Genomic DNA, 14,324 nt, shown 5'->3' on the forward strand with positions numbered 1-14,324 from the left:
TGCCTGTGGTGTGGGACGTTCAGTAAACTGGGCTGAGTAATTGCCAAGGAGGAGGCAGCCAAGTACAGTCCAGGCTTCAGGGATGGAGACTATTGGGAAGGTGCGTTGGAAGAGGGCAGTGTCCTGGTGTCCTGCCGTTGGGAGCGTCCTTCTCGGGTGGCTGGTGGCTGGCAGGTTAGACCCTACATGTCCCTCTCAGACTTGTTACTGAGCAAAACAAGCTGGTACATCCAGCACTGGTCCTCCAGACTTTGACCTCCTTTATTAGTCTTCTTCATGCTCCCTGAAATTTATTTCTATTTCTTTTTCATGTTAACACTAGAAATGTGTATCATTTGGTCTCATCAGTGTTATATACAATGGCAGAGTGCCTTCCCTGAAAGGAGATCTTTAACCAAAAGCTTGCAATTTGATATATTTTAAGTAATTTAGTCAGCATTTTAATTGTTTAGAACAGGAAAGACAGACAAAATTTGGAAGAACTAATGAACTTCTCACAGTGGGACAGGTTATCTTACATTTGCAATCTGTGGAAATTCTTCAACGATCTTCACAGAGATTGAAGGCTGCTTATGCCTTGCAATCTTGCAGGATATTGCTACAGGAGGCAGGAAAGCTGTCTTTTCTCGCTTCTCAGAATAAATGTATTTCACGTATGGGGGGAGAAGGAAGTATGAAGGACCACCAGCTCCTAATGCTTTACTCAGTCTCCTCACCTCCTTGGGCTTACCCATGGAGTGCAGCAATACCCATGCCAGAAATATCAAAACAGTCAAATACAGATGTAAAATTAAAAAGTGCTGATCTTACCTGCCATCTCTGCAGAGCTGGTAGGACTGGGAAACAAACCAGTCCTTTATGGCACCTGCACCGGGGCAGAAATTAACTGGGTCTGACCTGGGTGTGGCCAAAAAGGGAGAAACTGGGACCAGATTGAGCCAAGAGGAAATATCTGCTGTTTGCTTTCCTGGATTAAACAGAAAGGTGCACACTTCTCCATTCCTTCTGAGTAAATGTTGACTTCCTTTTTGACAAGACAGTAAGAAAGGAAAAATAATAAAAGCACATGTCTTTTAGATAGGCTTAATTTTATGATGGTAAAAGATGATTGTGAAATTTGGCTTCTTTTTCCCTGTTGATTGACATGTCTGATGGTTTGGGAAGCCAGAAATGGGTCGTTTTGCCAACATGCATTTGTGGAGTTCACCGAGGTCCAAATAAAAACGCGTCTGAATGGCGGACCTGCCAGAATTTGTATCCAGGAAAACTGAAGTTGTGTCCCATTTAAAATTACGTAGTGAGGTGGTTTATATAATTAAACAGTGGTCAGATCATCAGTGATTTGGAAATGCATATAAAATAACTGCTGACCATTGTGCATGACAAAGACTGGACGAAGAACAAGGCAGTTGCAAGCTCAAGCCGTCTCCAGTAAAATCATATGCATAGTAACACGGACAATCACAAAGTTATATCTGTGCAAATAAGAACAGGCCAGAGGTACAAAATGGGAGATTCCATCCTGAAATATCCAGAAAGGAACAAAGTGTTGGGTCAGCCGACCACTTCAATGTGGATGACAACTGCTATACAGTCGGGAAAAGGGCTGTACTTCAGTGGGCAAGTGGGAAGGTAGCAGAAATAATTTAATCCTTTGAACATCAGTCAGCCTGAACACAAAAGACAATGCTGAATTCTTACTGACAATCAACCACGTAAATCTCAAAAGATTAGGTGATCAATCCTTCCTACTGTTTAAATATTTTCACAGTTCTTATTAAGCCAAAATAAATAAAAAGAAAATATGAGAAAGGAAACTGTTAAAAAACATGTATCATTTTAAATTGGAAAAAAAAAAAAGATTTGTGAAGGTCAGGTTTTCAGAAGCTGAAAATACAATGTCACTATTTCCCCCCTAAAGAGAAGCAGAAGCTGGCCCCTAGTATCAGAGGGACCCTGACCACCCTGGCAGGCACGCTGCCTTGTTCATCCCGCGTTCTGCCTACAGTGTACATAAGCAGAGTCCAGGTACCTGAAGGGTGGTTTTGCTGTTTCTTTTGTATTTTTGACACGTATCATTGCAACTGCATTAGTGCCTCAGCGACAGCCTGGGAACCCCCGGTTGCCCTCGGTACGGGCGCACGGTCTGCCTTCGAGGGTGTGCACCCTCATTTGCAGGTGGCCCGGTGCTGCTCCCAAGGCTGTAGACACCTGCCACACAAATGTTGCATTAAGATTGCAAGTGTCCTACCAATTACTTGAGCCTGGGTGTAAGTGCAGTACCCAGGGCTTTCACGTGTCCACAGACAAGCTGTCCTATGTCACCTCCAACCAGGATTTATGGTGTTTTGGTGCAATCTTTTGAGCTTCAAGAGAAAGCAGCCCACCAAGGCTGATGTTCATTCAGCAGAGCGTTCAAGACATCTGGGCAGCCAGGGCATTAATTACCCATTAATTAGCCTACCAAGCAGCAGATTCCTTCATCAGATCTCCTCTCTCTCCTGAGTGATTAGAAGTTGCAGATTTCTTCTCTTCCAGGCTCTTGGTATTACTAATATTACTTCTCGGTATTCAGGCTGCAGATTTTCACCTGTAAATCCTACTGTAAATCTAGCAACCCGTAGCTATGTGACCGCTGATGGTGTTTGCTAAATATGTGATTAAGCATTAGCTGTAGCAACAAGATCATTAAACTTAAGCAACGCAAAAAAGAAAGAGCTCATTTATTACATTCCTTAATTCCCATCCTAACAGCAAAAAGCAGCGTCCTCCCCTTCCCCGTTCGACACACCTCCGATTTTCCTGCAAGCTCTTTCAGCACCCATTTTCATGACACAGACATATTTATGCAAGTAAAACCAGGTATGAACCACGATGTCTCAAAGTTAGCAGCGATTAAGGACTTAATTTAGGACAACTTCAAACATACAAAGCTCCTTCTTCATCTGTCAATGGCATATTTTTCCTATATTTCAAACTGTGGATTTATTTACATACTACTGAGAGCCAACAGCCCGTACAAGCCCAGCCTGTCCTTGTCCAGCGGCATGGAGGAATCACTACGGGTTTACAAAACTGTGTCCAGTGCATCTTCTGCTCCAACGGATGAAGGGCAGAGCTTGTATAGGGATGGAGCGAGCAGGATAAAACAGAAAAAAGTAAGAAGTGATAGGTTAGCAGCACAGAAATTGTCGAGTGAGTAGAGGAGGAAAAGTTCCCAGCAGTTCAGGGGTGACATTTAATAAAACCAGTTTGTCCAGCTTTAAAAATATAAAGATTGCGGCACTAAAAAGTAACTTTAAACCTTTATGGAGAAGGCCATCTGGTTCTATGCTCACGGCCAGATGCTGCACTGAAATACAGCCCCTGGACAGCAGAGGACTTTCAGAAGATGGTACACAGGGGAAAGCTGGTGATGAGAATACTCTGCACCGCTCATAGTCCAGCTTCCTGGAACAGCTCTTCTGGACTCAAGGGTACCTCCAGGGTCTGGATATATGCTCGCTACTGGATGCTCTCTAGAATATGTGAGGAATATGTAATTATTTAGCATAATAATATGCTCTGGCCAACCCCAGAGCAGCAACGTGGGTTGAAAGCACATGAATTAAAAACTGAGCAGCTGTGGGCTAAGAGATTATTTCCTCTTTACATCACCATACTATAGAGCTGTAGCTCTCCCACCCAGAGCACTTTCCTTCTGCCCATGGTTTGACCAATCTACCCCCATCAGCCAGCAGCTCTGGAGGAGGGGAATTGGAACACCAGGAGGGTGTCACTCTCCAGCCTGGGATGGTAACTGGTGAGGTTTGCTGAGAAAAAACCCTCAGTCCCCCAGCAGGAGCTAGTACCCATCTTCCAGTAGCTGCACATGTCCTTGAGGGCCCCATGCCCACGGCGTGGTCAGCTCACTTCTGACTCTTCTCTCAGTGGGACCTTTCACAGTGTTGGTGTGGGAGTCACAGCAACAGCAAGGGATGCTCAGGAGGTGGCACCACAGGTCCTTCCAGCATCACTGAGGTGTTCACTTTAGGGGTTTCTCCAGCTGCATGATGCCCAGGGGTGAGATTATTACCTCTCTTTGACGTCCTTCTTTAAAGGCTCACCAGTCATCAACACCCACGGCTATGAAGCCTTCTTAGAGCAGCCCTCCATCAGCCATGGAGACTGCTTCATAGCCACGACAAGGTACTCTGGGCAAGCGCAGAGTGGCTCTGCCCGCCATGCAGAAATATGTGAGTCCAACAGACTGGGCAGCGCCATCAGTTAAGTACAGACTGCTTCGTGCCTCTTTCCAGAAAAGACACCCATGGGGTGTCCATCCGTAGCCTTCTCAGGCTGTACTGTGGGACAGCCCGAGCACTCTTGCAGTGCTCTTGGCAGTCCCCGCGGCCGTGGGGGCTGTGCCAACCTTGACATGACTCAGCGGGCTGGGCTGTTCAGACCCTGCTCTGCCCTGAGCAGTAGGCACAGTTCCCAGGGCAGGAAGGCTGTGGAAGGCCGTCTGTGACTTTCTAGCACAGTGGTAGGACCCACCACACCCACCAGGACAAGCTACTGCACACCCGTCCGTGGAAAGACCTCAGCTTGCAGGGCCCAGACATGACTCCTGTCCTGAGCAGCAGCTAGCACATCTCTTCCTTGTGAGCAACTCTCCTTCCCCAGGGGCTGGTCTCTTCTTCCTTTCCCATGGACCAAGCTCCCTCTCTTCTCCATGAATAAAATCTTCAGCTCCTCCTCAGGAACCAAACTTCTTCCTCCCCATCTTTTAGTAAAACCCCCCTTCCATTCCTTCCACTTTTCTTTCAGACTGTGACCCCATGGTCAGACTGGAGCGTGGGAGATGAAGCGTGGCTTCCCTGGAGATGGGGTTGGCAGGTCTAGAAGGAGACCTCAGCTGCTGCCTATGCCAAGCAGAAGGACAGTTTCTGCATTCTTCCAGTTTACTTTATGTTCCTGCTCTGGAACCAGTTCCCATCTTATCTGGGAGTCTGGAACACAGCCATACATCAAAGCAGAAGCAGTTGTCAGGCCCCTAGAAAGCCACTGGAGAATACATGGCTTCAAAAGTTCCAGAGATTTGTTTAAACAAAGAGGGAGTGGAAGAAGCTTTAGATACTCACTGTAGTTTCTATCATGCCATACCAGCTGGGAGACATGGGATTCATTCGCTGCAGTGGACTCTTTTCTCTGGGCTACAGCTTAATTTCTAGAGAGGCTGAATACATGAGTAGATGTAAAAAATTAGCACCAATTTTGGAGTTTGATTCAATGCTTAACCATGTGAAGGAATGTCTGTACGGACAGAGCTTGCAGGGTTTCATTAGTATTTACAATGCCCATGTAGTAGTCTCCTCTTGATCATCATATGCCATCGTATTACAACCAGTGAGATGTTTAAGCACTGTTTTATGGTCAGGACAAAGTGTCTTCAACATTGCATCAGGTAATGGGACGCAGCAGTGAATGGTGACCACTGTGTGCTGGGTCCAACAAAGCCAGCACTCAAGCAAGGCAGTCTCTATTTTCTGAAGCTTGGAAGATCAAAGGGTGAAAACTTGCAAGCAGAAGCAGAGTCTGAACATTTATTTGAAGAAGAATAAGGTCTGTCTCATGACAGACCTTGTAGTTTTCTATGTTGCGTAATACTGAAAAGCGCCATTTCTTACAAGAGAAGAGCTGTCAGGTCTCTGTTAACTGAGACTTTTCTATGAACACATCCTGTTCTTTCTACTAGGCAAGATTGTTGTGTCTGTAAATATCACAAGAATTATAGATGAAAATAGGTGTTCACTGCCAACGACACAAGATTAGATAAGAAAAAAGTCACAAAAAAACCCAGCTCCAAGAAATGCTGTGGGAATTTTGGCCAGTGCAATGGAAGTCCGAGTCTAGCCAGGCTGCAAGAACCAGCTGAGTCTTGCTGGTCTTCTCCAGACCCTTCTGTCTGGGCTTTGGAGCTCTCCAGACCTTTTGCCCTCCACACCTCTTGCCCTCCTTAACCCCTTCAGACCTCTCTTTCAAGCTCTGGTCCCCCTCCAAGCTCCTCTGTTTGGGTACCATGGCTCTCCAGGTCCCTCTGCTCCCCCTCTGGTCCTCTCCAGGTCCCTCCATTGGGGTCTGGACCCCTTCCATCCTTTCCATATGCACTGTGGACCCCTTCAGGCCCCTCCTTTTGGGTTCCAGTAATGTGCAAGTCTATGCACTCTGGTCTGGTTCCTCCATTTGCCATCTGAAGGATGTTTGAACCCTTACCCTGAAATGAAACTTCACCTCAGCAGAGCTCTTTGGATACCAAATGGGGAGTGCTTCATCCTCAAAAGGACAAGGAGAAACGGCTCATTCCAGATGACAGACCTCATCTTCACTAACTGTGCCCATCAGGATGTTAGCGGTTTTCCAGCTCTGAAGGCTCCCCACTCTTGTGCCATACCCTAACCTGAACCCCGCAGACACTTCAGGAGATCCAGGGAATGTATCTCCCAGCTCTGAATGTGAACATGGAGCCTAGAAGAGGGAGAAGGAAGCCTGAATAGCTGAAAGGGATTAATTTAAGCTTAACCTTTCTCCCGAGTCTCTCCATAGTTGTCCAAAGACAGTATTCCCTCCACTTACCCTTCTCTTTAGCTCTATCACAGAGGCGGAAAGAGATGTTCCCAGACTGGGAAAGGAGGTTCGGGATGGTTGTCCAGGGACAAGTTTCCTGTTGGATACAAGGAGACGAGACGGGACATAGACCTCCCACCATCTCCCTCTCCCATGTCACCACCACCGATGCTGTGGCTGGTGCCCAGTTCCCTTTCGGCATCCCAGCACTGCTGATTTCCATACCAGCCTTAGCTCTGTGCACGGGCAGGTGACAGCAGCAACAGCAGTACCCGTGCTGGGTGTGCAGCAGGGGCCAGGAAGGCAGAACCCACGTCCAGGGTGGGATCAGGTCCTGTTGTGGCCGCTGGGGCAGGTGACAGCCATGGGCTCCCGTCCACGAGACCCTCTGTGCAAGCTGCTGTGATGGCCGAGCGGTGAAGGCGTTGGACTTGAAATCCAATGGGGTTTCCCCGCGCAGGTTCAAATCCTGCTCACAGCGGGAGCTTTTACTGGCAGCCCCTCCAGGAGGGACAGACGGACACAGACCTGTCACCCCTCATCAAGGGACCCTGCATTCCCACCCTGGCCCTGATCTCCCAGGGAGCCCTTACCTTTAGGAGAGGGCCAAGACGGTGTTTAGGGGAGCAGGCCTGCACCTCTCCTTATCACAAGAAGAAATCCTGCAACAGCATGTCCACCCCACACAGCTGGGTCACCCTGCTCCCTACAGCCCCTCACCCTGCTCCCTACAGCCCCTCTCCCTGCTCCCTACAGCCCCTCTCCCTGCTCCCTACAGCCCCTCACCCTGCTCCCTACAGCCCCTCACCCTCCTCCCTACAGCCCCTCTCCCTGCTCCCTACAGCCCCTCACCCTGCTCCCTACAGCCCCTCACCCTCCTCCCTACAGCCCCTCACCCTCCTCCCTACAGCCCCTCTCCCTGCTCCCTACAGCCCCTCTCCCTGCTCCCTACAGCCCCTCTCCCTGCTCCCAACAGCCCCTCACCCTGCTCCCTACAGCCCCTCTCCCTGCTCCCTACAGCCCCTCACCCTGCTCCCTACAGCCCCTCTCCCTGCTCCCTACAGCCCCTCACCCTGCTCCCTACAGCCCCTCTCCCTCCTCCCTACAGCCCCTCTCCCTGCTCCCTGCAGCCCCTCACCCTGCTCCCTGCAGCCCCTCACCCTGCTCCCTACAGCCCCTCACCCTGCTCCCTACAGCCCCTCTCCCTGCTCCCTACAGCCCCTCACCCTGCTCCCTACAGCCCCTCACCCTGCTCCCTACAGCCCCTCTCCCTGCTCCCTACAGCCCCTCACCCTCCTCCCTGCAGACCCTCACCCTGCTCCCTACAGCCCCTCACCCTCCTCCCTACAGCCCCTCTCCCTGCTCCCTGCAGCCCCTCTCCCTGCTCCCTACAGCCCCTCTCCCTGCTCCCTACAGCCCCTCTCCCTGCTCCCTGCAGCCCCTCACCCTCCTCCCTGCAGCCCCTCTCCCTGCTCCCTACAGCCCCTCTCCCTGCTCCCTACAGCCCCTCTCCATGCTCCCTACAGCCCCTCACCCTGCTCCCTACAGCCCCTCTCCCTGCTCCCTACAGCCCCTCTCCCTGCTCCCTACAGCCCCTCTCCCTCCTCCCTACAGCCCCTCACCCTGCTCCCTGCAGCCCCTCTCCCTGCTCCCTCCAGCCCCTCACCCTGCTCCCTGCAGCCCCTCTCCCTGCTCCCAACAGCCCCTCTCCCTGCTCCCTACAGCCCCTCTCCCTGCTCCCTGCAGCCCCTCACCCTGCTCCCTACAGCCCCTCACCCTGCTCCCTGCAGCCCCTCTCCCTGCTCCCTGCAGCCCCTCACCCTGCTCCCTGCAGCCCCTCACCCTGCTCCCTACAGCCCCTCTCCCTGCTCCCTGCAGCCCCTCACCCTGCTCCCTGCAGCCCCTCACCCTGCTCCCTACAGCCCCTCTCCCTGCTCCCTACAGCCCCTCACCCTGCTCCCTGCAGCCCCTCACCCTGCTCCCTACAGCCCCTCACCCTGCTCCCTGCAGCCCCTCACCCTGCTCCCTACAGCCCCTCTCCCTGCTCCCTGCAGCCCCTCTCCCTGCTCCCTGCAGCCCCTCACCCTGCTCCCTGCAGCCCCTCTCCCTGCTCCCTACAGCCCCTCTCCCTGCTCCCTACAGCCCCTCACCCTGCTCCCTGCAGCCCCTCACCCTGCTCCCTACAGCCCCTCACCCTCCTCCCTACAGCCCCTCTCCCTGCTCCCTACAGCCCCTCACCCTCCTCCCTACAGCCCCTCTCCCTGCTCCCTGCAGCCCCTCTCCCTGCTCCCTACAGCCCCTCTCCCTGCTCCCTACAGCCCCTCACCCTGCTCCCTGCAGCCCCTCACCCTGCTCCCTGCAGCCCCTCTCCCTGCTCCCTACAGCCCCTCACCCTCCTCCCTACAGCCCCTCTCCCTGCTCCCTACAGCCCCTCTCCCTGCTCCCTACAGCCCCTCTCCATGCTCCCTACAGCCCCTCACCCTGCTCCCTGCAGCCCCTCACCCTGCTCCCTACAGCCCCTCACCCTGCTCCCTGCAGCCCCTCACCCTGCTCCCTACAGCCCCTCTCCCTGCTCCCTGCAGCCCCTCTCCCTGCTCCCTGCAGCCCCTCACCCTGCTCCCTGCAGCCCCTCTCCCTGCTCCCTACAGCCCCTCTCCCTGCTCCCTACAGCCCCTCACCCTGCTCCCTACAGCCCCTCTCCCTGCTCCCTACAGCCCCTCTCCCTCCTCCCTACAGCCCCTCACCCTCCTCCCTACAGCCCCTCTCCCTGCTCCCTACAGCCCCTCTCCCTGCTCCCTACAGCCCCTCACCCTGCTCCCTACAGCCCCTCACCCTGCTCCCTACAGCCCCTCTCCCTGCTCCCTACAGCCTCTCACCCTGCTCCCTACAGCCCCTCTCCCTGCTCCCTACAGCCCCTCACCCTGCTCCCTACAGCCCCTCTCCCTGCTCCCTACAGCCCCTCTCCCTGCTCCCTGCAGACCCTCTCCCTGCTCCCTACAGCCCCTCACCCTGCTCCCTACAGCCCCTCACCCTCCTCCCTACAGCCCCTCTCCCTGCTCCCTACAGCCCCTCTCCCTGCTCCCTACAGCCCCTCACCCTGCTCCCTACAGCCCCTCTCCCTGCTCCCTACAGCCCCTCACCCTGCTCCCTACAGCCCCTCTCCCTGCTCCCTACAGCCCATGGCTGCCCTCCACCTGGGTTATTTTTCTGCGACGGTGCAGCCTGATGGCAGTGGGGGGACAGGAGGCTGCTGCCACCCCCCAAAATTCATCCAACCCTGACCCAGCCCCATGCACTTGTGTGGGATCTCCTGAACCCTGTGCTGAACCCCAGGAGCTGCTCCAGGGCAGTGCAGCCCCCCAGGAAAAGTCTGGGACCTGCAGTGGCTGCAGGGACCCCTTTCCCTGGCTGGGAATCGAACCCAGGCCGCGGCAGTGAGAGTGCCGAATCCTGACCACTAGACCACCAGGGATGTGGTGGTGATAGTGATGGACCTGTTGGTGGCCGCCAACCAAGCCCTGAAGGGAGAGGGACCCTTGGGCCTCACAGCCCAAGGAGAGGACCAGATGGGATGGATGCCACAGCCTTTCTGGGGGATTTTGCAGGGATGCCTGCTCCCTTCTGAGAGCTGTGACATTGGGAAGACCCTCTGTGCAAGAGCACCCCGTCTCTGCCAGGCCTGGGAAGCAGGAGGTGGCTGTGCCAGGACTCTGATCACCTCCAAAGGCAGGTTTGGGGAAGGCAATGATGGCCAATGGTTCAAGAAAAGACGTAGCAGTCCCCTGGGGGTTCACCAGGGAGGTTCAGTCCTGCTGGTGATGGAGCATGGACCCCATTTGTGCTGCTATACATTACCAGGCTCAGGTGACACACATCACATTGGGCACAGGCAGTCCAGCTTCATGGGCACAACCCCAGCTCCCGGTGCGCAGCCAGGGTTTCCCCTGTCACCTCGGGAGAACAGTGTAGGTGCAGGCTGATGTTGTCAGCAGAGCCTTCCCTGTTCGGGGGAAACAGGGGTCTGAGCCCTTGTGCTGGGGGAGGGGTAGAGGGTGGAGGGAGTGTGCCTGGCGTCCCCATTCCTGCTGGTTTTACAGTAACATTTGCATCTTGTTTTTCTAGGGGAAAACAGCCAGTTGGGGCCATCTTTTGAGACTTCATCTGGAGCTGCAAAGAGTGGGTGACCCCGGTTTCCAGAGAGACCTTCTGAGGGAGCAGAGACTTTTGCCTTCGTTTACCCCGCAGAAGGAAGCGGGCCCTCGTTAGCCAGCGTGCGCGGGGAGCTGAGCTGCCGGAGGGGCTGGGCGGGAGTCACCGGGCGCTGGCATTGCCCAGGCACCCTGCAGCAGTGATGCTTGTGATCCCCCCACCCTTGTCCGTCATACCACACGTAGCCTGTTTCCTTGGCCACATACATTTCACTTAAGAAAATAAGACTTAAGTATGCATTTCACTTAAGGAAAAAAAAAAAAAAAAAGGCTAAGTCAGGCTGGGGCAAAACCAAAACCAGGCCTGTCCCCCACCACCTGCACCCACCTCCTAGAAAAGAGGCTTTCTGCTGAACAGGAAGATGGAGAGGGGCTTGAAATGGGGCCCCCACTCCCCAGGCGGTTGCTACCAGCATGGGCAGGACAACAGGGCGCTGCAGAGCCCTGGACCCCTGCCCAGGGCAAAGAGCCCAAGGGGGAGCCCGGGGCTGTCCCTGCAGCACCCAGCACAGTGGGGTTCAGACCCAGAGGGGAATGAGCACTGACACAGAGGGTGACACCCGGGGGGGGCCCGGTGCTGGCAGGAGCTGCAGGGAGGAGACCCCCACCCGTGCACTTGGGCAGGAAGGAAGAAGCACTGCAGGGCTTCTCAGCAGATGGATGAGCTGTGACTGAGATGGAGATGAGCGAAAGGGCTCCAGGAACATTTCTCGCAGAAGACGGCAGAGGGCCCAGTGCTCCTTGGATGCTCATGTGTGGTTGGGAGGGGAAGTAAATGGACAGAGAGAAAATCTCTCTGACTTGCAGGGGTCAGTGCACACAGAGTGGGGAAACCTCCTGGTGGCTTGCCTTGTCCCATGCAGCTCCCTAAAATGGCCAGTGCTGCTCCCCTCTCCATCAGCATGGTCCCCATGGTCCCCCCTGCAGTCCTTCCATGACATAGTCTGGGGTCACAGTGGGACATCTGGCATCCAGCTCCCCTGTCCCCATGGTGCCCCGGTCTTTGCCCAGGTTTCTCTGCAACGCCTGGTGGATCCCAGCTGCTGGCGGCTGCCTTTGCCACCACCTTTCCCTGAGGAGCTGCACTGCAGTGAGCAGGAGAGGGCGAAGAGAGGCAGTGGGTAGCTTTGGAGGAGTGCAGAGTGGGATGACGAGGAGAGCAGGGAGGACTGTCACCCTCCGGCAAGAGCTGACCTGAAGCAAGGATGGAGCCACGATGAATGGTCTGGCATCTTTCCAACACTCCGGCATCTCTGCCGTGATGGTCAGGGCTGCACAACACACCTCCAGAAACCTTTACAGGGCCAAACCCCCTGAGTGAGGGGCAAGGCTGGGCTGTGCAATGGTCATATGGGATTATGCCCTTGGGCATGTCAGGTTGGGGGAAGAGGGAGCTGTGCTGGGCTGGGGCACAGCCACCCTGCGCTTTCAGAAAGAAATGCAGATGTCATGGTTTCGGTTGCCTCTACAAGCTCTAACAGAGCGTGAGCTCTGGCAGCCTTGCGGTTGGGGGAGCGTCAGTATCACTCTGTGGTTTCTTAGATCTCTATCTGGGCCTGCCAGATATTTTGTCATAGACAGTTCCTTCCTCTGCCAGCAGAGCTGGGCACATCAAAACTTGTTCACTTGCATGTCCCATAGCAGGACAGTCTCCATCTGTGATGGCAGAGGAAGAGGAGATGGCCCTCTGGCCAAATCCAACAAGGAAGCCATGCAGCCCAGGAGCTGCATGTTGGAGCCCAGGAGTGTGCGGGGCCATGTGGTGAGGCAGGTGGTGGGGATGTAAAAACTCACTTTCTACAGGCACTGTTCCTTCGAAAAAGAAGTCCCAGCCCCAGGATCAGCCTTGGGGCAGCAGGGACAGGTCAAGGCTCAGTACAAAATGCAACCGCTATTGTAGCGAGACTGAGACACATCGCCTTGCTTTGCACCCCTACATGGATCTGGGGCATGAGCAATACATATATAAATTAGGCAGAACAACAGGCTAATTGCAATACTGGAATCCATGCAATATGGGAGTAGCAATAAATAATCCCTCTCCCTATCTCCAAGAATGGGATGTCCCTTGGCAAATTCCAGCTGAGATTTTGTCCCTTGCAAAGCCCGAGTACCTGCTAGCATATTGCTGTGCCGCCCCAAAACGCCACCGCTGCGTGTTTGTGACAACCCTGTGGCGTCAGTCACTTGGTTCAGCTCCAGGTCCTTCATGCGCTTTTGAAGGCAGGAGTCCTCAGGGTCCCCAGGACACCATCCCCAGCCCCATGAGGATGGCTCTTGGGAGGATGAGTTGGGAAAGCCATGGACTCTTGCACGCCCCAGCAGGTCCCTGGCACAGGCCATGGGGACCCTCCTGCAGCAGTCGTCCCCACCCATGGGGACATTGCAGTGAAGGGGACACTGTGGGGAGGCAGCGCCAATACACCCAGACGCAAGGAGGTCTCCGAGGGCTCCACGCACACCCACACGACATGGTGGGGGAGAAGGAGAGTGGGAGCAGAGCAGCACTGCCCTGCAGTCCCTGCTGCATTACTGGGGCCGTGGGGCAGTGAGGAAATCCCGGGGAGAGGAGCTCGTGGTGCCTCGTGAATGGCAGTTGTCGCTGGGAGCTGGGCATGAAAATACCCAGAGAAACCACAGGCTGTGAGCTGGCAAATTTGGTGCCTGTGCAGAGAAGAGGGAGGTGGAAAAAGGGGAAATGCTCCCCGGGGCATCCCGGGGAGCCCATCGCCTCGTGGCAAGGGCAGTGCCGGGGGCTCTGGGCAGACCACGTCATGAGCCCCGTGACTGGGAGCGTGCACAAGGGATGGGGGTACACGCTTGCGTGAGAGCTGGTCCCTCTCCACTCCCCAGGCAGGGGAACCTCCTGCTCTGCCTTCTGCATCCCACCTTGTACCAAGGCACTTGTGTTTGCCCCGTGTCTCTGGGAGAAGATGGTATTTGTAGGGCCAGACCACTGAGTCAGGCTTCCCAGGCCAGCACTCCCCTCACTGGCTGATGCTGGGGTGTTAGGAGGTCCTGAGTTCCATACTGGAAGCACAGCACTGAGGATTTTGTGTTTCCTGGTGCCAAGACTGCCAGCCCAGATCTACAACCGGTCTCCAGGGTGCCAGCCATCCTTGCTGCCTGCACAGGCAGCAGAGCTCAGAGCCTGCTGCCCACGCTGCCCGCACTGCCCCCCTGCATCCACCGTGTGCATGTCCTAGACCCACCACAGGAGCAAGGACCCCCCGGCTGGATCTGCACTGTCCCCAAGCCGTATTGAGGGTCTGAACACCTTTGTCCTCAAGGCCTGGGACCTTGAAAAGGAGACTGAGTTGAGGTCCTCCTAGTCCTTTGGGGAGGATGCTGAGATGAGTTTGATGAGGACTGCTGTCGTGTTGGTGAACCTAAGTGTGAACCTGCTGCTCAAGGGTGGTTTCATATCCTGTCTTGGTCAGTATAGCCCTCATACGGGTGCCGATTTGCTGAGACTTACCTCACCTCACACAAAGGCTATTCTGGTATTTC

At 54.6% G+C, this 14,324-nt stretch overlaps 2 non-coding genes across 2 annotated transcripts; one reads left to right on the forward strand and one right to left on the reverse strand.

Annotated features, from left to right (window-relative positions):
* Positions 1-7,005: 7,005 nt before the first annotated feature.
* TRNAS-UGA (transfer RNA serine (anticodon UGA)) lies at positions 7,006-7,087 on the forward strand. The gene has a single exon. It is a non-coding gene; the product is annotated as a tRNA-Ser (tRNA).
* A 2,919-nt stretch (positions 7,088-10,006) lies between these two features.
* On the reverse strand, positions 10,007-10,078 carry TRNAE-CUC (transfer RNA glutamic acid (anticodon CUC)). Its single transcript has one exon. It is a non-coding gene; the product is annotated as a tRNA-Glu (tRNA).
* Between the last annotated feature and the right edge of the window lie 4,246 nt (positions 10,079-14,324).

Source organism: Calonectris borealis, chromosome 19 (genome assembly GCF_964195595.1).
Source record: "Calonectris borealis chromosome 19, bCalBor7.hap1.2, whole genome shotgun sequence".
Classification (NCBI taxonomy): domain Eukaryota; kingdom Metazoa; phylum Chordata; class Aves; order Procellariiformes; family Procellariidae; genus Calonectris; species Calonectris borealis.